Source organism: Melospiza melodia, chromosome 8 (genome assembly GCF_035770615.1).
Source record: "Melospiza melodia melodia isolate bMelMel2 chromosome 8, bMelMel2.pri, whole genome shotgun sequence".
In the NCBI taxonomy this organism is placed as follows: domain Eukaryota; kingdom Metazoa; phylum Chordata; class Aves; order Passeriformes; family Passerellidae; genus Melospiza; species Melospiza melodia.
The window spans coordinates 22,522,101-22,545,989 of NC_086201.1; the positions used below are offsets into that span (position 1 = coordinate 22,522,101).

General features: G+C 41.5%; 1 protein-coding gene across 8 annotated transcripts in view; it reads left to right on the forward strand.

The window, feature by feature from the left end:
* The first annotated feature begins 778 nt into the window (after window positions 1-778).
* Window positions 779-23,889, forward strand: part of OSBPL6 (oxysterol binding protein like 6) — a 96,601-nt gene continuing 73,490 nt past the window's right edge. For 3 of the 8 annotated variants that reach the window (XM_063162204.1, XM_063162209.1, XM_063162205.1), the window contains exon 1: window positions 5,632-5,736. The gene's annotated coding sequence lies outside the window, so the exon portion shown is untranslated. Of the gene's footprint in view, window positions 851-992; window positions 1,080-5,630; window positions 5,737-23,889 lie in introns of those variants that run through there. The other 5 variants (XM_063162201.1, XM_063162206.1, XM_063162203.1 and 2 more) reach the window with 4 other exon arrangements.

Consider the following 23,889-nt stretch of genomic DNA (forward strand, 5'->3'; position numbering starts at 1 on the left):
GACAGGGAGTGACCGGGGTGCCAGAGGCATGTCACAACCAGACCGATGAGTCTGCAACCTGCCTGCTCCGCAGCAGGGTGACCTGCTCCACTCCATGGCTTCTCTACACAAGACAGTCCAGCTTCCCCTTTCCAAAGGCGTGCTTAAGCTATCAAGGATGTTGAAAAAGCTGTGATGGAGGATCTACAGGGGAAAAAAAGCAATTCCCGTCCCCAAAAATCCACCCGACCAAAGCAAAACAACCCCCAAGAACCTAATACAAATTAAATCAGAGGAGTAATTTCTACGGCAGCTTTCTGGCGCATGTAATGTGTTTTTTTACAACCTCCCATTATCAGCTGACAAAGATTGATCGGCTAACGCAGTGACCACTGCGGGAGGGTGACGGTGCAAGGCTGGGTGTCGTGCTTGTGTCACCAAGCCTGGGTGGGAAAGGCGCTCAGGCTGCTGCCGAGAGCGCTGTCCCCCGGCGGCACCCCTTTGTGTGGCACCGCGCTCCCGCCCCGGCACGGAGATCCCTGTGCTCCAGGGCGGCACGTGCTTTCCCGTGCTTTCCCGTGCGATTCCAGACCCGATGTCATGACCCAGGCCCGTTACGCGGTCCCCGCCGCCGCCCGCTGTCTCCGTCACGCCGGCAGCACCCCGACTCGGGGCTTTGCTGGGCGCACCGGGGCCGGCTGCGGGAGGGACGGCGAGGTGCCGTGCCGAGCCGAGCCGAGCCGAGCCCGGCGCCGCCCCGCCGCTGCGCGCAGAGGGCCGCAGCCGCGCTCGGCGGAGCATCGCTGCCCCAGCCCCAGCCCCTCCTCAGCGCGGTGCCGCACCTGTGCCCGGGCCCGGGGCGCTGCCGCAGGTGGGTACGGCCGGCCGAGGGCACCTTGGCCGGCGGGCGGGGGCGGGGGGCGGCGCGGCGGGGCTGCGGCTGCCCGCCCCCTCCCTCCTTCCCTCCCTCCCTCCCTCCTTCCCTCCCTCCCTCCCGCCGCAGCTCCCCGCCCGCCCGCCTGACGGAGGGAGGGAGCGGGAGCGGCGGGGCGCAGCCTCCCGGGCCGCAGCGGGGATGCGCCGCGGATCCCGGCCAGGAGGTGGGCGCGGAGCGGCGGCGCTGGGGGCGCGGGTGTGGGCCCGGAGCGGCGGGCCGGGCCGGGCCTGTGCGGGGAGTCCCGGGGCGGGCGGCGGCGGAGCCGGGCTCGGCGGGCGCTGCCGGTGCCGGTGCCGCGGCGGGGCCGCTGGGGAGGGCGGGAGCGGCCGGGGCGCGGCGGGGCCGGGGCCGGGGCCGGGGCCGGGGCTGGGTCTGGGGCCCGGCCGTGGCTCTGCGGCCCCGGGGCGCAGCCGGAGCATCCGGACCGGGGGGGCCGGGCCGGGCCGGGCCGGGGTTACGTAACGGCATCCGCGCAGAGAGATGCGCCGGTGGCAGCCCCGGCTTCCCTGGCGCTCCCGAAGTCGTGATTTTTTCGCCCTTCCCTGCAGAGCAATTTAAAATGCTCCAGTAAACTGTGTGGTCTGTGAGGTGCAGTTGCAGATTAGCTATTGCCAAGTTGATGCGCTCTTAGGATACCTTTTTGCTTTCGTTCTGTTTCTCCAAAAAAGGCAGGAATGGCCTGTGTTCCCCATTTGCTAGCAGGGCTGCAAATCCCTTCCAAGTACTTTGAAGATGCATTCATTGAAATTGATGTTTGGAAATCATGTGTTCGCCCAAAGTGCTGATGCCTAAAATGACTGTATGACGTGAGCTTTGCCATTGGCTCGTCATTTCATGTCAGTTTCTAATTGCTGTCGTGTGCTGGGAGGATACACTGGTGATTTGCTTCCCGAAAGCTTCAGCAATGCAGGTACCATGGACTCAGACTAACTGAAACAAAAGACCTTGCTGGACTTCTTAGAGCAAATTAGGAATCCAAGGTCAAATAACAAACGTCAGTGCAACTTGTATAGGGTAGCGTGAGAGAACAAAAGTATTCACAAATCTTATTTGAGAGTTTAAGTGAAAAGTGTTCCTTAAATAGACTATTACTCAGTAGATGAAAAAAATTGCTTAGTGAAGGTGTGAGGAAATTGCTATTTTAGGACTACAATTAACTATATCAGCTCAATTTTAATGGAACTAGTACATTTAATTGCATTCCTAACAGATTTTCTGTTCTCTAGATGATTAACTTGCAGAATGATACCAGCTCAAAGATTAAAATCTCATCAAGTATCTAATGGTTTCTCTACAGTGTAATTGTGTTTGGTTTATAATAGTTCTTTTCTAATAACCAGCCTTTGCCCATACAGCTGTAGATACTATAATTAGACTTTTTATCTTGGTGTAAATGACATGACCTTGACCTTTAGAGGTTAAACAGATGTCATTGTTATGGATCTTATATGTTTAGTGAAGCATTTTCATGTATATGTAATAAATACTCATTTCTTTTCTTTTTGTTTAAAAACTACACAAGGAGACTATCTTTTCTTTCCACCTTAGATAAATTACCAGAGATGTGTACAACACTGATTATTTGAAAACTGTAACAGTTTTATATTTAAACAACGTTTTCTTTCCAAGTACATGGTGGGATGTATATCTGGAAAATGGTATTGGAGGGTTTGTTGCTGAAGATTCCATAAACATTTCCCCTTGCTGCTGAAGGCTGAAAGAAGCACCCCTTGTTGTACTGTAGTTCATCAAGCATGCTTCTTCCACTTCCCATTAATTTGCCGTTGCTCTCCCAGATCCTCCAGAGAACTTAGAGCTGTACTGTGGGGGGCCTTGGCTGCAGCCTTGCTTATTAATGGGATATTTTTGCTCTTAGCCCATTCTGGGAGCTCATTCATAAATGTCTGTGATGCGAACACTGGTTTGCATATACTTGTAGGAATACATGTGGGGTTTTTTCCAAGTGCTGGTTGAAGGGCTGTACTCTGTAATTTAATGTGCTCAGATGTGTTTTTGTACAGCCATCAGAAGCAGAGCTTTACTGACAGGTGTCAGAGTTGCTTTGCACCTGAGAAGCTATTTGGACGTTATTACATTAAATATATATTAAATATTACATTATTACAAAGCTGCCATGGCTGTGGGAAGTTAAAGCTCTGTGCCTGGTGTGACCGGGCAGTCCCTGGCCTCCTGCTCTATTGTAAATGGTGGCAGGCATGGAGACTGCTCTCCTTTGCCACCTCTTTCTCCAGTCCACTCTGGGGATGAGCAGAGAGTGTTCATGCTACATCTTCCTGTATTCCTCTGGCCCAGGTGTGTGTGGCTCTGTGTGTGTGTGTGTGTGTACCCCTGGGTGCTGCACATTTCAGCTGAGCCACAGCCTAACGATGGGCTTCTTAGTGTGCTGGGAGTGAATGATTTTGCTCTTGTTCTTGCCAGCACATGGGATATCAGCAAGGGCTTTTCCCTGGGAATTTATGCTTCTTTACCATGGGGCTTTGTCTCAGGAGGGCTGTATTTCTTAAGGGACTTTGGTCAGCCTTCTGTGCCTGTGCCGTGCTGGAGAACCTGCTGTCCCTGCAGTGGGAGACAGGAAGGAACTGCCAGCCCTTTGCTGCTAAACACGTGTGTGTTTATATTTTTAATGTTTGTATATGCATAAAATGAGCCTGTCCTAATTATTTAATTAGCCCCTCTGCCTCATGTATAGGGCAGCAAATACTTGTACATTACTCCTGTATTTTTTAATATTTTTTAAAAACACTGAACAATTCAAACAGTTCCTAGAGATTTTTGGGAGTTTGTTTTTGGTTTTTTTTTTGTTTTCTTTTCCTTGTAACTAAATGTTTTCTGGTTTGGAAGCTTTTGACTATCCTGGTATGGGAAAAGGCAGTGGTTTCTGTAGATAATTTTCATGGGAAATGTTACTCTGGGTAATTAGACTTCAGAAAGGAATTTCTTCAAGAATTTCCTTCAGGCTTGTGTTTCTTTCATAAGCAAAGTTTAATGAGATTAAAAAAATCCTTCACAGTGGAATACTAAAGTAAATGCTTACTCTTTTTGGGTTGTGTGTATGTGTGTGTGTTTGTGTGTTGAATTTGCCATATCAGCGTAGGTGTTGAAGGAAGCAAGCAAAAGGCACAGTATGGTTGTGACGGATGCAGAGGTGTTAAAATGATGAATTGGATCCTTTACATCAGTAGAGTAGAGCATAGATCTGGGACTGCTTTGTTATGAAAACAAGTCAACCCGAAGTAAGTAACATTTGTCTAAGAATGATCTAAAGATCGATTTCAAGAAACCGTATCTTGGAATGTGATACACTTTTTCAGATGATGAACTGAAACATTTCTCAACAGAAAATCTGACGAGCTCAGGTTGCCCAAAGAAGAGTCTGTATGAAACCTGTGCCATGGAGCGAGGCCTGCCTGCTCGGACAGAGGAGGCCTTGGCTGCGGCTGACCTGATCAATCCTGGAAAATGAAAGGCAATAGAAGGGCTTTGCTCTGTAGCAGTTCCTGCTTCTTGCAAAATGTTTGCAGTGGGAGTCTAAAGAGTTGCAGAAATGTTGGTGCTGATTGACCTTAGATATGGGCAGTGGAATTGGTGAGACTTTCATGGCTCATGCTGACAGTTTAAATCAGAAAGGGCTAAATAATAAATAAATGAGAAAGAAGTTTAAGCAGTAGCTCCAGGTGTGGGGAAGCATGGGCCATGCCACTCGGAAGGGAACAGCTTGGTGTGAGGTCCAGGCCACTTGGACACATTAGGCAGCTGGAGTGAGCATTCTGTTCCTCAGGGTCTCTTGTGGCAGCATCACCTGGCTCTTGATTTTTGTGTGTCATGGGGTAGACAGGCTGGGATAGAAATGCCACACTCATCCTGATTAATATAACATGACTTTATTTTATTCAGATTATGTGATGCAATGATGTCCTTCAATTCTTGTTGCTACCCCAACCTCTTCTCCTGTGACAAACCCAGTATGGATAAGGTGATGTTAAATGGAATTTAGGTCAAGAGAAGTTTCTGTTAACATCCTACAGGAATGGTTCCAGGCTGGTGATTCTTCTTCTTGTTTCCTCTCTGCCTTTACTGTGTCTGTCCTGTGTGTGGTCAGCCTGCATCTGCAGTGGGACTGCAGGTGCACTCTTGCTCCCATTTGTACTTTATTAGGATTTTTATAGTTGACCTTCTCAGGAATATGTGGCATCTTTTTGATCTTTTTTCAGGAAAGCAGTGTTTAACTGTTTCTTCCTTTCTGCCTTTAAAAATCAAATTCAGCCTTGTTTGGAAAGAAATGGCAATGTTATAGGAGAAGTGGGAGAGAAATTAACCTAGAGAGACTGTGGCTCATCTTCCTAGATTGCAATTTTTAAGATTTTAGCCACAAGATAAAAATTTCTTTAATTAATTTATTTTTAGGGAAAATGGTGGAGGGCAACTTATAAAAGAAAAGCAGTTGGTATTTAGGGAGCCAGTTAGCTGTGTTGTCACATGGTAAGGATAGATCTAGGGAAAATGGAAAGGCAGAATCATTGATGGAGAGCTACAGAAATGGCAAGAAATGGACTAGATAAAGGGACTTTCATCTTGAAAATGGGAAGCTGGAGTGGTTAGTTCAGTGACAGATGTTTCTTTCAGAGTAGAGTGGGTCAGCTGGGTGAGAAAGTGGTGGCTAATGGTGGAAATCATACTTAGTTAAAAGGAAGCAGCTTCAACATAAAGCAGCTTGCTGAGATCCGAAACAGCGGCAGTTGGTGTTGAGTCATCGTGGATCCCTCTGACCCCAGTGTGAACATGACATATACATCCCTCTGGTAAGTAATTATGGTGCTTTTCTGTGTAAGTCCATGCTTCTGGAATTTATTCTGTTTCTGGAGAACAAGTTTCAGAAGGTGCTTGTCAAAAACAGAAGGATAAGGAATGATGTGAAATAGAGCTGTAGAGCAGTCAGAAGATGAGTCTGTCTGTAGCCGACAAATTATTTTTCATTCTATGTAATGACTGAAGAATTCAAAAATCCATCTCCTATCCCCCCTACCCCTTCCTGTCAGTTAAATACAAGTTGTCTTTCCACATTCACCTGTGCCTGACAACTCTGTGTGTAACTTCCAGGAAGTATGGGCAGGTCACAGTTACTACCTGGTGTAATATTTCTGAGTGACAAAATCATGGGCAAAAGTAATGCATTCTCTGACTGAAGGGAAAAAAAAGGAGTTCTCTAACTCTCCCTAACTGTGACCTATATTGTGTGGGTGTGCAAATATGCTGTGGAAAGCTAAATGTAAATTACATGCTGTTCCACTGAGCGGGCTTTTCTTGGTTCTCCTAATAATTGGTAGCGTAGCCTACATACAAAACCCATGGTCAGTTTGCAGTATGCAATTCAGTGACAGGCAAGGCAATGCAATTATTATTTGCAATGCAAAATAATCTTCAAAAAACCCAAACAAGGTATTTTTTCTAGTAGCTGCATACTCTGCCTCTTGCCCATTCACCATAAATACTGTTTTGTGACAGAGCTTGCAATTAATAACAAGAGTGGCTTCTGTCTCTAATTAAGACAATAATGGTTGTTCTTTCTTTTGATGTGTGTTGAGGATTATTGGGGGAGGCCTCAAACCAAGTCAGAAGGGAGGGTTAGAATTAGCCCAGCTGACCAGCCCTTGAGAGCCTTATAGGACTCCCCAGTAGCTCCACGGGGTTGTGCAGTATCTGTGAGTGTAAGGGAAAGAAACAGAAGTAATCTGTGATATGCTTTTGAATTGCCATTTCTGGTGATGCAAAGGTTGTGGTTGGATCTGCAGATGCCCTGAAATGTAGCAATGACATGGCAGCTTGGGTTCATAGCTCCTACCCTTTCCATCACAGCTGCTGTGTGTCTGTCTGCCTGCTGCAAATCTAAATTTTCTGAGCTACATTCAGAAGAGGAGAGGCTGTCAGATTTTTTTGCCTTTAAAATGAATGAATTCCTATTAATCAATTTCTTTGGGTTTTCATAGTGTTTTGGCCAAAACAATGTAACATCAATCTAGAAGGAGTAGGTTCAGGTAAAACAGCCAGTTGTAATCATGTGGCCTTTCCTAAAGCTGTGATATTTTTCTTAATACCCTTGGGTTTGGGTTTCCAGCTGAGATGCCAAGCCCAGTTCTGCAGAGGCTGTGTACCAGATCCCTGCTCATGGTTCTCCTGATGTTTTGAGCCCTGCTGAGTGCCTCATTTTCCTCCCAGCTCTATGACCTTTGCAGAGCCAAACACCCACTTGTCCTCTCTGACAGGAGCACATTCTGATAGCTGGAATGTTGCTCTGTATGAGGGCAGCACGGGGCAGGGATGGATGGATGGATGGATGGATGGATTGTTGCCTCCAGCTCTGATTCCTGCTGCCTGCCCAGCTCAGAGCTGTTCTGGCCCTTGGCTGCTGCCTGTGGGGCAAAGGCACACAGATACTATCATTCCCTGCCACCTTACGGTATTTCTGGTGAAATTACCTTCTGATATATTCATAATTAGATTTCCCCCTCAATGTTCTTCAGCATTTTTAAAGATTTATTCCGTGTTTTCAGGTTTTTGTGCTTTCTTCTTAACTTTGCGAGCACTTTAGCTCAATCATTTTGTGTAAAGCTGTCAAATACCAGTCATAAACCTGTGCTGTATCTCTTTACTATTCTATATATTATTGACTATTTGAATTATTTTAAAGTTACACAGAATTCTTTTGTAAAGTATGAATCCATTGACTTTAGAATCTTCTACATTTTCTTCATTCTTTTTCATATCTTTTTGTAGTAAATCAGTAAAAATAATTTCAAAGGTGGAGTGAGGAATAATGCTGTGTAAAATGCAGGTAGATAATAATAATAACTTGATAAACATGGTGAATTTCCCCTAAGGGGAGCAGCTCTAGCTAACACCAGGTAAAGGGGTTTACATACAGTGAACCAGAACTATTGAGGTTGTGATTGATGTATATTAGGCTCATAGATCTCTATAGAAAAAAGGCAGTATCTCATAAGAAAGAAGGGGTTTTTTTAATGCCATTGCATAAGTTCAAAGGTAATGAACATAGTTTAAAATGATGTTTTTGTTTTGTGTTTTGCTTTGTCTGGTTGTGGGCACTGCGCTCAGTGCTGAGAAACATTGAGTGTGCTTGTGGGGGGTATGGCAACATCAGAGATTTAATTCTGCAACATCTATGGCAGCCTTCCCATTTTGGAAACTAGTGGAAACAAACCGCTCTTAAGGCTGCAGATATCTTGAGGAACACGTAGTTCTGCTTTCTTGGCTGATTCTTGGGTGGTTTGCCATGAAAAATGTGTCATAGCTGTGTGATATAACACTGAGAAAAGCACCAACATTGCTAAATCTGTTTGTAGGTGAAATCTAATTTCTTATAAAGATATGTAATGAGTACAAACTTATTTTGAAGCCTAATTTTTTAAAACCCAAATGCACCAGGGGTGTGTTCATCCCTTCTGGCTTTCCAGCGCTGAGACATCTGCCGCAGCTCTTGTCCTGTTCGTCGCTCTGTCTGTCCTGCACGGTCACTGCCCTTTAACTCTCTGCCCCTGGAACTGCAGACCTGTGCCCAGCTCCCTGCTCCTCTGGTGGCACAGGCACGTTCCCTGGGCCAGGCTGGTGCTGCTCCATGCCTGTTCCCCCAGCTGCCACCCCGTGTGCTCCTCCTGAGACCCTTGGGGGGCAGTGCCAGGGCTGGGGGCATAAAAGGAAACAAACCTCGGAGAACAAAAGGCCTGGATGCTCACAGTGCAAGCATACCAAGGAAAATGGGTTACTTTCCTACCATCTCTTATGCCTAGAAGCAGTGTAAGGTGCCGTTTCTTAATAGCAGCAAGTGAAATATTATTGCACTTTAGGTTGGTGTTTCTGTCAAGGTGGGTTATACATCTCAGCCGTGCTGAAGCAGATTTAAACATAATGGTGCAACTTCCAAATGCAGGTTTCTCATTTAGGAGGACAAGTCTGAACAGAAATAGATGTCTGTATGTGTTGTGGGACCCAGAAAGTAATTCAAGCAGACCTCTCTGAAATTTTTCTTTTTAAGCAATCTTGGTATGCTGCAAAAATGAATTTAAAATCTTTAGTTACCCACAGGTAACAGCACAGAAAATCAATACTTTTTCAGCTAATGTCAGTTTTTTCCATTAAAAGATAAATGAGGAAGTGTGAAGCTTCCAGTCTTCTCAGACTTCTGTGTGCTTCCCAGACAGCTGATTTTAATTTATCTTTATATTTTGTATAGTGTGTACTTAGTGCTTGTCATTCCCATAGCCAGCCATTGCTTGTACTTATGAATTAAATAATCAAATAATGATGCAACTGTGTATGTTTTAAAAGCCTTTGTTCAGCTAAGAAGGTGAATGTTTTATTTGAGGAAATTAAACTTTGTAGGAAACTGAAAATGATCCCTATCATGGCTTAGATTTTTACTTACTTGGGAATGTGCTGTCTCATGTTATCTTTGTAGTCACTGAAATTTATCACTGTTTAAGTACTGGTGCTTTGGAGGGTCTGGTCTCACATTTAATTTTTATAAACAAAAATATTATGAGATGTAATAGGCATTTTACAAATAATTTCAAGGGCTAAACCATAAATATTTGAAGGGAATGAATGGACTGTAGGTTTCAAACTTCTGCTATAGACTTCTCCTCTGTGTAGCTTTTTGTCTTCTGAGGGTCTGACTGGGGAAGTCTGATGGGGAAGTGGAGACCACTGCCCTGGATCTGCAGAGGGAAAAAGAAAAGGAAAATGACCTCCCTAAGTTTTCCAAATGCACGCGCAAAGGCCTGCTTTTCAAAATAGGTACAGTTTTCCTGTTTCAGGATGCTTGTTAAAAATCAGGGAAAATAAGGATAAATTTGAAATTTTTTTTCCAGAGCACTGCAATTTCCAGCTGAATATCTACAGTGCTTTTCTCCCCTCATTTTTAAACTGCCTTTTAGAATTTTTAATTGGAAAGCTGTCCCAAAACATATTTATCAGGTGTCACTATGTAGCAGTAATTCAAATAACCTTACAAGTCCTTTGTACTTCCTTAGTGTATTTGCTTGGTAGTCTTTCAAGAATTACTTTACTGCTATTTTCTGGTGTTGATTAATTTTGGAACAGGTATTGCATACAGCAGGGGAGTTTCTCTTCTGTGTAAATGGCTGTGGGCATCTTGGCTGAGGTTACTGACACATATTTGGCTAAATGCTGCTTTACCAGCTATTGTGAAGGACTGAAGAATGTTGAAAAAATTAACTGAGTTACTTAAGAAAATTACTGTTGTCCTTACAGCTGGAGTGATTTCTCCTCTCAAGGAAGAAAAAGAAATTGCAGCAGAAATTTAAAGTCAGTATTGCCATAAAACAAATGTCAAGGGTAACAAAATACTGTACTATTTTGAGGTATGAAATTGTCCTAAAGTGCCTTAAAAAAAAAGTGTCTAAGTTCAGTATCTTGTTCATCCTGTGGCAATATACACATTAATGAAAAGTTTGAATGGGAAAATGCTGTCTCACTTTTGAGTAGAACTTGGATGCTCTAATTCAGTTTTCTGGTATAACTTTCTCAAGATATATTTATTTATGATAATGAAAAAAAAGTACTATGAATGGTGATAAAAATCTTTTTGGGATAACATTTACGTATATCGCAATAGATTTTCACTGTCTAAAGGATAGATGACTCAGAATCAATGCTTTTTATTCTAATGAATTTACAAATATGAGTTGTCCTTACCTGAGTTTATAATTTGTGAGCAAGGAGCGGAGGGAGAAATTTCATATCTGTTTTTACAGTTATGGTATCTTTTATGGCTTTTAATATTTTATTAGCATTTTATTGTTTATGCTTCTGGCATCAATCTTGCATAAAGTATTCTTTACAGGACGATTCTTATCCCTAGATGTTGTTGCCAGACAATAGTAGGAGATTTTTTCAGTAACTAAGAAATAGTAGGCAACAGGAAGCTTAAAAAGGAGATGCTGAACTTCAAACCATGAATTGTATGGCATTAGAAGTTCAGAAAAACCTGAGGACTTGAGTTGAGCCTCTGACACAAGTTGTGAGGGCTGGAGCACATCTCCCATGAAGACAGGCTGGCAGCGTGGGGTTTGTTCAGCCTGGAGAAGGGAAGGCTCCGGGGAGATGTTATAGCACCCGTCCTTGCCTAGAGGGGCAGGACAAGGAGCAGTTAAATAAACTGATAAAGGGTGGGTTAAGGCCAGATGTAAGGAAGAAATCCTTCACTGTGAGGGTGGTGAGGCCCTGCCGCAGGTTGCCCAGAGCAGCTGTGGCTGCCCCATCCCTGGCAGTGTCCAAGGCCAGTTTGGACAGGGCTCTGGGCAGCTCCATCAGCTCTAGTGAAAGGTGCCCAGCCCATGGCAGACAGCTGGACCTTGATGATCTTTAAGGTCCCTTTTTACTCAAACCATTCTGTGATTCTTTATGTAGGTTTTCATTGCTAGCAAAATATGAAGTGAACCCTTCTATTCTTTTTTCTGCTTTGGTGGTGGTGCCTAAATCTTCTGTTTCGTAAATGTATGATTCCTGAAAAGAGAAAAGGGGATGCTTGTAGTTTGGTTACCAGTTTTATTCTTGCAAGTTTATCACTAGAATTCTACCCGTGTTTTGTTGAGCATGTTCTGGAAAATCCAAATTTGTCACCATCTTACATGGGAATAAGAAACTCGGTGTGGGAACAGTGCTCCCTGATTTGTCAAAGTCAGTGAGCAGAGGGAGGAGGAATACTTAATGAACTCAGTTTGACTGGAGTTTGTGTCAGCCAGCACATCTTCTTGGCTCAGCCAAGATCACAGATAAAATCTTATGGTGGTTGTTAACAGCAGAGTTGGAGGTGTGGATGGAATCCTGGCAACTGAGGGATTTGTGTTACGTGAGTGAAGTCAGATGTCGTCATGACAGAAAATTTTTGGTATCCTGTCTGGAGCATGAGTGTACACCCAGCAGTGATAAATGCCCCCTTTTCAGGTTGAGAATCAGTCCTATCAGAATTGCAGGTGAAGGCTGAGCTGCTTCCTTCTGAGAAATCATGATGACAGTAATTCAAACAATCAGATTTATGTTCAGCTCCTTACTGCTGGAGGTCTTTTTGTTATCTTTAACTCAGTGTTAATTTAGGTCACCCTTTAGTCTAAGTACAAGAGACCACAAATGCTTTTTCTCTTGACTCTATGTCTGTACAGAATGTCTAGAGGATGCTGCTCATTTTGGTGCTAGTGTATTTTATGAAATATCTGTTTGATATGAGAATGAAAGGGCTCCTAAAATATTTTGATAGCTTACAATATGCATTTATTTATTTTGAGCATCTTCCTGTATTCCTGCTTTTATGTATAGTACCAAGTCTTTAAAAAATGCTTGTTTTATTGGCAATCATCAGGGATGCACAAGTGCAGCAAGAGCCTGTGAGTCTCTAATATCTCTGTCCTGCAGCTTGAAGGGTGCAAGCAGTGTCCTCCTTGAGCCCTCCTGAGACAGATGAGGAGCTATGTGTGCAGTAAACTTTGAGGTCTGCCCTTAAATACTGTACAAGAAGTGTCTTCCAAAAATTAGCTCACAATTGAAAACAGAATGCAAATAGAAAAAAAACTCATAAGAGTTACCCTTTTTTTTTTGTAACACCAGATTTGTGCAAGTAAAGTTATAGCTCATCGTTTGCTCACACAGCTTTTCACAAAACTAACACACTTCCAATAGAAGTAGTTGTAAGGGCAAGTCTTTAATTTTCCTGTTATTTATCTTCTGAATACAGTCCACCAAAGTCATTTGTTTCATTAATGTTTCAGAGTGCATAATAATTTATAATAGAGAAATGTGACTGCCTTTGTCTCTTCCTCCAGGCTTAAATAACAATGTTTTGTCATATCTGTTTATATTGTGTATGTTAAAGTGTCATTATGAACCTGAAAATGCCTCTGAGTATGTTTTGTGGAAGTTGAAAGCCCCTGAGTGACAGTGGCAGGACATTGTTGACCTTGTTGTATGTTAAGTACTAGTGGCTGTGTTTTGGGATGCAGCACATCTTGATAGTCAGTTTTCTGTGATGTGGGCCTCTCAGATGGTCTTGTTCAAGTGCTCTCAGTGGTAAAATCTGCTTGCTTATGTTAGAGAACTGGAGTGCTTTCCTCAGATAGGGGAATATTTCTGAAAAGGTGAAACACATGGAAGGAGCCACCCGCTGTGGAAATAATGGAAGCTAAGAAAGTTATTTTGACAAAAATAGTTGCAAGTACATGCAAATCTAGCTAAACAAACAGTATGTGAGAGCTTTCTGACCAGTTGTGGATAAACAAGTACAAGATTTCTACAGTTATCTCTTATTCTGTATAGTGGGAGCTACTCCCAGGCCGTGGGAACCGGGACTGTCTGTGGGGGCAAAAGTAGTTAAGACAGCATCCTTTGAAAAATACAGCTGATGAGTTTGAAAATATTTTTTGCCTCCCCTAGACATGAAAGATGAGCACAGGCTGGATGTGGTGCATTAAATCTGCTGAGCCTGGTGTCCTGCCCTTGGCAGTAACTCAGGGCAGGGAGCACAACATCCTGCCCTCACCAAGCCTTTCCAAGTCTGCTGTTGGACTGAAAAGTGTCACAGGGAGCTCAGAATACCTATTTCCCCCACCCAGCTGGTCCAGTCTCTTCCTAGACCTTAAATGTGCACTTGTATGTGCTCATTATAGAGTGCTGCAATGTGTGTGGGCTTGAAGAAACCCACAGACATCCCATCCAGTAATGGGGGCTGGGGAAACCTCATGGTACAGGGCAGACACCAAAGTGAAAACAGAGTAAACACAATGAAAAGAAAAATTTGGGTCATTTTCCATCCTTCTGCCAGCCTTAGAGGATAGGCTGTAAGTTTCTGCATGGCTCTGGGGCCAAGGGAAACCAGGGAGATTCAGGTGGATCTGTGCCTCCTGTGGGCCCTGCAGAAAATAGAGAGTACAGGAATCCACAGAAGAGGATTTGTGACTCTGTTGGTTTAGGAAGTGCAGTTTATTGGTTTGTTGTACTCTGAAAAATGCTTCCATTTTGTGCCTTTGTTACTGAATTTGGATTAAATTTAATAAATATTTTTCATAAAAAGAAAAAGGGAGAAAATTTTGAAAACTGAAATTTTATCTGAATACATTTTCAACAAAGTGTTCATTTTGGTGTGTCTTGATGTTTAAAAGTATTTTTAACTTGAAATTTCTCCTTGCTTCCTCCTCTCGGTCTCTGAACTAAAAAAGAATCTGCTTTTCATGCAGCCAAAATAGGTTCTTTTTTCAGTTAAGGATTTGAGGTTTATGAAACATGTCAATAAACATGCCCAGGGAAAAACTTGCTTGTTCCAAAAATATAAGGCAGACTTTTCTAGTTAAGAAAAGTCATCCTAGCATATGGTGTGTTTCTTTTAAGATGCAAAATATACATATACTGAGATGAACCCTCTGGAGGAACTTTGAGGCAGTAGCTCTTGCTCTTAAAGCTTCTATCTTCATTTGTTTCAGCAGACATTTACATTCTGAAGATTTTTCTTCCCAATTTCTAAAAGATGTTCATGGTGCCCTGCCAAACTGTTGTTGACAATCTGTTTCTTGTAGGATACTGTTACATATAAATAGCGCCTTTTTTATCTCTAATTTTTCAAGCCAGGAGAAACATTCAGATTTGCTTTCAGCACGAGTCTGGAATAACATTGTCTCTGGCATAGTAGTTGTTGTAGTCTTGTATGACAACTGTTGTACACATTGTTTTGCACGACCGAGGCTGCAGAGTGGATGGGTTTTCTGTGTGATTGGCGTGTTTGTGCTCGCAGGGCTGCCTGATGTGGCTCTTCAGTGCCTCACTTGCCGTGGCAGCAAGCGGTGTGCAGTGCCACGCGCTCCTGTGACCTTCAGCAAAATAACCCATCCTGTTTGCTCAGCATCCCCAAAGCCAATTAGGAGTGGTTGCCTGAGCAACATAACATCGTTGTCCAGTGCCACAGGGAAGGCTGAGATGCCAGTTGGACTGTTCTCCCAGAAATGGCACGCTTCCATGCGCAAACCGTGAACTAGCAAAGGAATGTTTTCGCTTCCCATTTGTTTTTCATCTTTGCTTGGACTCTCTTCTGCTGAAGTGGTAGAAAATAAGCAAAGGCATAGAGTAAACAGAGAAGTAGAGGATAAAAAAAAGGGCAAGATGAACAAAGAAAGGAATCCTGTGGAAAGAGAGGTGGGGATGCTCTGCGTTTTGGATATAGGAATAAAGAAGTGGAAAAAATCTGGCAGAAAAGATTGTCCATGTGGAAGAAGCACTTAAACAGAATAAAATCATTTACAAAAGGAATGAGGGAGAAAGAAAATATGGGCAATGCTGGAGGAGCACTGTAAATGGGTAAAAATGGGAAATACCGTATTTTCAAGCATGTAATTGCTCTTACATTAAAGCTGTATTAACTAATGAGATTTGTTAAATCTGTTTTGCTGAAAAATCTGTATTTCAGGTTCTGATGTTATTATTTGTTTTAGTTTTTGTTAATTATAAAGAAACCAACAGACTTGTTGATGCTTTGATACTTGGGTAAGTTTCCCCAAAACAAAACCTACCAAAGATCTCCTCTGGATTCAGTTGCTCATTGATCCTGTGTGGTTAAGGCCTGCTTGTATTTTGCAGCCAACAGCTCACAAGGGAGCAATATGGCTGGTATCACATCTGTCTGCCTTTTTTCTTCTCAGCTTGAGTGAAGGACTACCTATTTACAGCTAGGATAACTGTGGGGAGGCCTTGGCACCCGTCCAGACAAAGGGCTCACAGTCACGTCTCTACATCACACAGAGCTCCTCTAGCTACTTTCCTGCTGTTAACCCACCTAATTTTCCTTGTTTTACACATATATAGCCTCTGAATTTTTGGATAGCTCATGTGCTGTATGAAATACTTGTTCCATCTGTTCAGAGCATTTGAGCTTTATAATAAATTCAGAGCAATTCATAGGTTTAGAACTTGACTATTTTTTTTCAGCCAGTGAAGAATTATATGGAAGCCTTTCAAAATAAAAGATAAGCTGTGAGAAGAGAATAACAAAATAAACTAAATAGGAAATAAGGAATACTGAAACTAGATGATTTTTAAGGTCCTTTCCATCCCAATCCATTCTACAATTCTATGAAATATTTTCTTTCAGAGTTTTTCCTGAGTGGGGTGCATGTTTTTGAATTTTTACTGCCTGAGGTCTCTTTAAGAGTCAGTTTTTTCTGCCACTTAGGTGCTAGCTTGTTCAGTTTTTACAGAAAGATATTCCTTGTCCAGAAGTGTTTGTGTTCTACTTTAACACCTTTTCTGCTGTGTAGTTTCATTATGAATGATATAATCTTTAAAGCTTTTATTTTTTCCTCTCTGGTAGCATGGTTTGATGGCATCAAAAAAATCTGTTACATTGAGGTGTGTTCTCATATATTAAAATCTCATTTTTGCTGGTTGCTGTGCTACTCTGCTCTATCAGATGCTTTTAATGTAGCTGCTACTGTGAGCAGTCACAATGACAAAGGACTTGTGCATGTGCAATTTGGTTTAGAAATCAGAGGTTTATATGTTACAGAGCTCTAATGCCAGCTACAGCAAAGCTCATCTCCTTCCCTAAACAGCTTAATAGTTGACATGAATTTATTTTCTACTTTCATGGTATCCGACTTCTGTTCTTGTCTTTTTTATATTGTAATCTCACCAACATCTTCTGAAGGAAAGGTAAAGTTTTGATGGCTCCATCAGCTTCTTATACAAATATCAGCTACCAAAGTAACAGAAAATGATAAACCCACTTCATAAAAGCGCCTATACAGGTTTCCCTGTCCTGTCTCTCAATTAAGTTTTCAGAACATCCCTCTGAAAAGGGCCTGTCTTTTTGTCTTAGAGGATCTGCACTTGGTTAGGGTTCCTTTTTTGCCCTGTGAAGCTTGGTTATAAAGCTGGAAGCAATTGCAGTGACCAGGCACACAAAATACCCACCCCACTGTGGGAATGGGAGCAGGGTTCTTGTAAGAGCTTCAAGTCTGCCATTGAGAATTGTTGCTTATTTAAATTTCAAGTCTAAATCAAGGCTGAATGCAGATTTAGGAGGCTAATTTTAGGATGGATCTAGCTAAAAAAAAAAATTACTCTTATGTCTCTTTAAAAATAAACAAAAATATTATGTTTGGTTACACTGTCCTCAGCATAAAGCATCTCTGGATATATAAATAGAGATATTTATTTATTTATTTGAATGAAGAAGAAGAACAGTACATTTTTGAAGTGTAGTTGCAGATAAAATTCTTCATATCTTTAAATGAAGATATGTATAAATGTTATAAATAATAAGCAGAGAGACCTAGGATATTTTCCTTAACATTGAGGGAATAGAATAAATTTTACTGAACTGTTTTCGTTTATTTTTTCTCTCTACCTTGGAATAAAAGTCTCTTTTATGGTATGTGCACATAAAGATTTATAATTTTTGTCTCTTGACTAAAAATATAAATGTATATAAAAATAAGGAAAGGGTTTATTTAGTCTTTACTGCAAAAATTGGTTACTTTATACTTTGCAAAGCTGTATATTTTATGGGTGGTTCAGTAAATTCTAAGTCCTACACAATACATTTATGATGGTCTCCTTTTGGAAAACAAAATTATGATTCTCTAATTGTAGAAATCTTTATTTTCCTCTTCGATTGTCTCCTCTACATGCAGCCTGTGTGATCTTATTTTCCATTCTTCTGACCCCATATTTGTCAGAAGATTTCTATGTATTATTATTTTTATTAGATTAAAATAGAATTCTGGATACATTTGCTATATGTCTGCTATTGATGTAATTGGGAAGAGACTCTATGGGCTTTTAGAATGTATTTATTTGTGTGTGTTCCTATGCTGGAGTGCCTTGTCATATGCAAGTCAAGCGGCTGGGTGAGTCACTGTGGTGTTCAAGTCAGATTCCAGTCAGCCTCTCCCATCTTACTCAGCTCCTTGGTGGTGTATGGTCACTGCTGATGAGTCATCTCTCTCAACTTCCCTGATAAATTCCTGGTATTTCTGAGAAGTTTGTTACTGTGGCAGATCATACAGAACCAATTGGGATGGAATATTTGCTAGGATGCCTGCCATAACTGAGAGCTGCTAGCTCAGCACTGGCTGCAGAACTTTTGTGTGCAGTGCAGTTCAAAATATCCTTCTAGGACTCACACTTAAAACTTTTTTTAATCACTACATAATGAGTTTTTATACATGAAATTAGTCAAGTAATATTTTTTTCAGGCAGCTCTCACAACAGAGGGGCATTTTTGTAGGCATTAGGGAATTTCTAAGGCTAGGAAGAGATGATGGATGTCATGCTTGGTGTGCTACATGAGACAACAGAAAAACCTCCACTTATAATTCCTACAGCCATCTAATTTATCTGCACTGCATCATCTGCAATAATTCTACTCTCTGCTTACACCAATTCCATTCAGAAACCTAACAAGACAGAAGCAGAAATAACTGCTGCAAATGTGGAACATGTAAGATTTTCTTAAGAAAATATGTTCTTTGATGTTTTATCTTTTTATATTTTCAAGCTTAAATAGCAGGAAGGGAGATTTGGTGTGTGAAACAGAGAGCAGCCAACAAGGTTCAAGTGACGCCTAGGAGTTAGAAAGACAAATTACTTGTTGGTAGAATTGCCTTGTTAAGGTTTAAGGCTTGACATGCATCGGTGATCTCAGTGGGTTGCCAAAGCTTGGGAAGAAGGGTAGTGGACACAAAGAAAGCAGAATTTACCAGCCACGAGGACATATGGCAGAACTCTCAAGGTAAAGACGAAACGAATAAAACAATCTCAGCAACTGTGCTGGATCCGCTCCGGCTGGGTACGAGGTGCTTCCAGCAGGGGGAGGTCAGGACCAGACTCAGGATCACGGAGCCAGGAAAGCGCCGACTCAACAGAGGTGAGAGAGAGCCCGTGCACTGTTTGGCATTTGAAATGAGAGAATCATTAGCCAATGCAAGACAGAATACTGATTAATAAGAGAGCTATGCAACTTATAGTCAATACATGCAAAATCCTTTGTTTGCTAAAGTGTACAACTTGCAGAACGTTGTGCTAGTTGGTGTGCTTGATTTGGGGAATACCACTGAGCACCCGCGCCTGCCAGCTCTGTCTCTCTCAAGTGTGTCATTGCTGGCTGGTTGCACACTGGGTAAAGAGGCTGAATTTTGTGGGCAACAAAACCACCCATGTTATTATTGAATCACATCACATGCAGCTCTGCAGTGGGCAATAATTCTTGAACATCTGTAAAAATACCTGCTGTGGCCAGAAGTCAGAAATACACCCAACATAATAAATCCTAGTGTGTAAAAATCCCAGAGATAAAAGCAGGAATTATGCTACCAAGAAAGCAAACCTATCACCATTGTCTGGAGGTACCCCAGTGCCTTGGAGGCATGTGCCCCAGCCAGGAGCTCATACTCACATATCATGGGCCTTTCTCCTTTCTTTCTGAATTCTGAACAGCAATGACTGGATAATGCTATACAGTTGATCAGTGAATGTGAGCATGTGAAGAGCTTTTGAGAAACAGTAATTTGATTATCTGTACTAAGAGAAAACAATTTTTTATGATATTTAGAATGCTCAGTTTTCCATTTTGGTACTTGAATAATTACAACTAAAATGCTTTCCCAAAGAAGTAACAATACAGCAATTGACTCATAATTCTGAGGGGCTTTTTCTTTGATGATTTTTGTGTGGCAAGTGTGAAGGTGCTCTTTAAGTGATTTGTATTTTGCCTTAGCCTGGAGCTGCTACACCCTTATCTCCCATATGGCTTTAAAGACTTGGTTTGTAGCACTGCAGATGTAAAGATGATGTATTTGGTCATTATGTGCTCTATTTGTCCTGGCTCTAATAGTGGCTTTTTCTGGTTCAAGAAAGGCAATGCAAGCAGCATCTGCAGCTTTGAAGCATTTTTGCAGCAGCTTCAGTCTTCATAAGTGTGTCAGATTCTTCCAATGAATAAGTACTTCACAGCACTGTTTTCTCCTTGGTGGGTTTGCTTTGTATTTGTGGTGTTCCTTAGGAACAAGTCTGTTACTTTTGTGTGATAGATCACGGTGTGGATTTGTGCCTTTTCCATGTATCTTTTGGAGTAAGAAATGAGACCCATTAAATGTCAGTGTTGATTTCAATGAGTCTCACTGGCAACAAATACATACAAGTGTAATATCCTTGAACTGGCTGTGCTGATACATAGACCTTTTTTTTTTTAGTTACAATTTTCCAAGGTGAGCTTGTACATCAAGATGTATACGGATGTATCCAATACTGGAGTTGTCTTTCTCTGAAGAAGGGATCTAGGATTCACCTCTGCCTCTTTGTCTGATGTGTGAATATGCTACTTAGATAATTAATCTGGGCTTCTTTGATGACAGTTGTCATGTGTAGAAATAGTATTTATATAGTAATTGTCTGGGGATGCTTGTCTGGGGATGTGGTCAGGAAGTGCTGGCATTTCTGGTGATGCTAGTTAATTTCTGGAAAGAAGTCTTGCTCCTGGAGCTCCCTGCATATTTCCACCTTCATGTGGTTCAGAAGCACAGAGTGACCCAATATGGGTGTGGTATTTTTCCCTTTCCTGAAGTTTTGTCAACACTTCAATTTTAAAGCATTTATTCAATAATCTCAATTAGGATGCATTTTTTCATATTAAAGGATTAAAATCTGTGTATTAGAGCAAAAGTATTTCTGGGAAGCCAGTAATAACTGGCTTTTGTGACCTTTCAGCCCACCAGATGGGCAAACAGTAGAAGCGTAAAGCATTCCAGGATAAATATCTCAAATTAGAATTGTTAGTGTCACTGTGACTAAAACTTAATTTTTCTGTGTGCCTGTAGAGTTTAGGGCACTGCAGAACATCCCAGTTCTGCAGAGTGGAGCATAGGCAGTGAGTCATAAATGCTCTCCTGCCTTTACAGCCTTCAGGAGGGAGGATAATGGAGGTGTGGTGTTCCTGAGTCCTGGCTGCTTTCCAGGGGCCTTCAGGCAGAGCAGAGTGGCAGCAGTCACAGTGGCTTTGTGTTGGCAAAGCTTTCATTGATTCCATGGGTCACACCAGCACCTTTTCTGGGATGGCAGACCACTAGCTATGTTAGTGAAGAGTGAGATTTGGTTGCTGTAAGTTTGCTTTTAATATGTGACTCAGTGGGCTCTGGCCATTCCCAAGTTTTGAATTACTGCTCTTGTATTTGACATGGGTGTGCCAGCTTTGCCAGGTAGGAAATTACTAACATTCCTTTTAAAAATGAAATTATGTATTTCATTATGCTGATATGAAAACATGCTAAACCAAACCAAGGTAGGAACTTTTAAAAAACATACCACGTTCCTCTAATTTCTGCCTCTTATTCCTCTTTTATTTCCAGCATAATAAAAATTATGGTAAAAGTTTGGGTTTTTTTTCCCTGGCATAATATTGTATAATTTTCCAAATGCTAGATAAGGGCTAATTGGATATTTGCAGATCCACAAGCCACTACCCTTATTGTATTGAATAAATAGCTCAAAGAGAGCTACGTCAACCTTCTTGCACGATTAAAATACCATTAAATAGATACAGGCCTGTAGGGACAATGCTGCAGAATGTAGGTGTTGTTTCTGTCCTGGTTTTTAGTTTCAGAATGTCACTTTGGTTTTACATCTTAATATGTTCCCATGCTTAGTAATCCAGAGAGAGAAATGTAATTGCATGCAATACTTGTTTCTCTTGGAGCAGTAGTTCATACTTTGGGGTGTGGGTTTCATGGTGGCTTTTTCTTTTAGGGGAGCTCTGAGTTAATTACTCAATTGCAGTGAACTGAATGAAGAGGGCAAGTATGGACCTGATGACAAATTCCTCTGTTCTTCACTTTCTGATGTGATGCTTTGAGCGCCCCAATTTCAATAAATCAATTCTCTGGAAGTGGCCATGGCACTTTATCATTTCCAAGGAAGCAAAAGGAGACCAGTGTCCCTGATGGTCAGTGCCAGGCACTTCACTTACCCCTGCTCTTGCCAGGATGCTCCACCAGGTCCATAGGATGGCTCAATAGAGATGGTGCTGTGCAGTGTACACAGCAGTTAGATCAAGGAGAATTAAACTGACAGTTGTGGACTACCTAGAAAATTCCATTTATACCTTCTTCATAGTAAAGAATAATAGATTCGTTTTCAAATTTGTGATTACTGTTTATCATTGTGTATTGCATTCAGGACAGCATAAGGAATCAGAGCTTTTTCAGTTCTTTTTGTCTTGCATTATTTTCAGCTTCAAAATTGTGGAGAGAGAGGTCCAGGTAACTGATCCTATACTGGAGCTTCTGTTTGTGGCAGACTTTCACGTGCCATTAGTTGAGGTGACGTTTTCCTTTTGATTTGTAAATAAAAATCTTATCCCAATATTGTGTAACAGGAAGTACGAGTATTTTAGCTGATGATGTGAACCTAGAACATTCAGTGTCAGCAGGTTGGTTTTTGCCCCTTTATTTTATGCAGTAAAATCATGATTAGAGCTTTTAAAGGCAACAGTAGTAACTTACGCCACTCTGGAACAGATAATATATTTATATTTGGAAGATTCTTCAAGAAAGTGGTACCTCAAGTCTTTGGCTCTATTCCATTTGATTGAATGTACCATTACTGGAATTTTTAATCATAATTTAGGAGATGAGTCATTTCTGATTAGACAAAGAGCAAAGAATCAATCTATAAAGAAACCCAAGATTTGAAATGACAGTCACAACAGACTAAAATAAGGAACTGTTGAAGACCTGGATATGTAATTCTGTGGCATCTTCATTTAGCATGCTTTTATTTGTCTAGTGAATGAAATGATAAAGAAAACCCTTGAAAATCTATCTTCAATTAATGAAAGCTACTGTCAATATGGTAATAGAATGAATGCTTTTATGAACTATTCTTTAACTAGTTCTACTTTCATAACCAACAGTAGTTCACTAAATGCAGTACAATATGTGATAGGCTTTTTTCTGCTAGATTATGTGAACTGTTGGCTTTCAGTTTACTTCCCTGGTGACAGTGAGGTGATGGTTGCCACACAAATGTATAGAGGTGGTAGCAGAAGAAGAGGAAGGCAGCAGAAATGGAGTGACAGCCCCTTTGCTCTGATGCATAGACCATACAAATGTGAAGCCCTTATGGTTTCTTTGATGTAAAAGTCACAGAAAAAGGCCTTATTACTTGTCCTTTATCCTGTTGTGAGGATTTACAGAGCAGCTCATCAACATCAGTGCCATTGTCCTTTCTGTGCAAGGTACAGTTACAATCTACATTCCCTATTATTGGCCTTGCCAGCAGTCACAAGCCATTCAAAAATCAGTGATTTTTTTCTTTGAAAAGCATCTTACTGAAGTGCCAACTCCAGTTTGGTGAAGCCCTCAGAGCAGCAGGAGATGGAAGAGGAGAAAGTGAGATATTTGTGATGGACAAATGTGTGTAGCTTCCTAAAGACTTGAGAAAACATGCAAATATTTTAATAAAATGAAACAATATTAGACTTATTATATATATATACATGTATACTGGGTACTTGCATTTGCTTAATGTTTTAAAGTCAAGGGAAGTAGCTGAATATTTGCTATGTACACACAGAAAAATGAAAACTGGGAGTATTTTACTTGATGTTTCTTTCACTTGTAATTTCTTATGCATCTTCCCCATTTAGAGGACAGGCTGGGTTAATAATTTTCTTTGTCTGAGTCAAATTTCAAAGAAAATTTGTAAATAGTTTATAACATATCCTTCTCTTATTATCTTCTGTGCTATATAGTGGTGCAATTGTGAATATTGCAGTCTTAATCTTACACTAAAGTTGCTGGATAATCCTTTTATTGGATTTTTGTCTCCTTTCCAGCTGAAGACATCATTACCTCATTTTAGAAGGACCAGAAAAAAGAACCATCAAG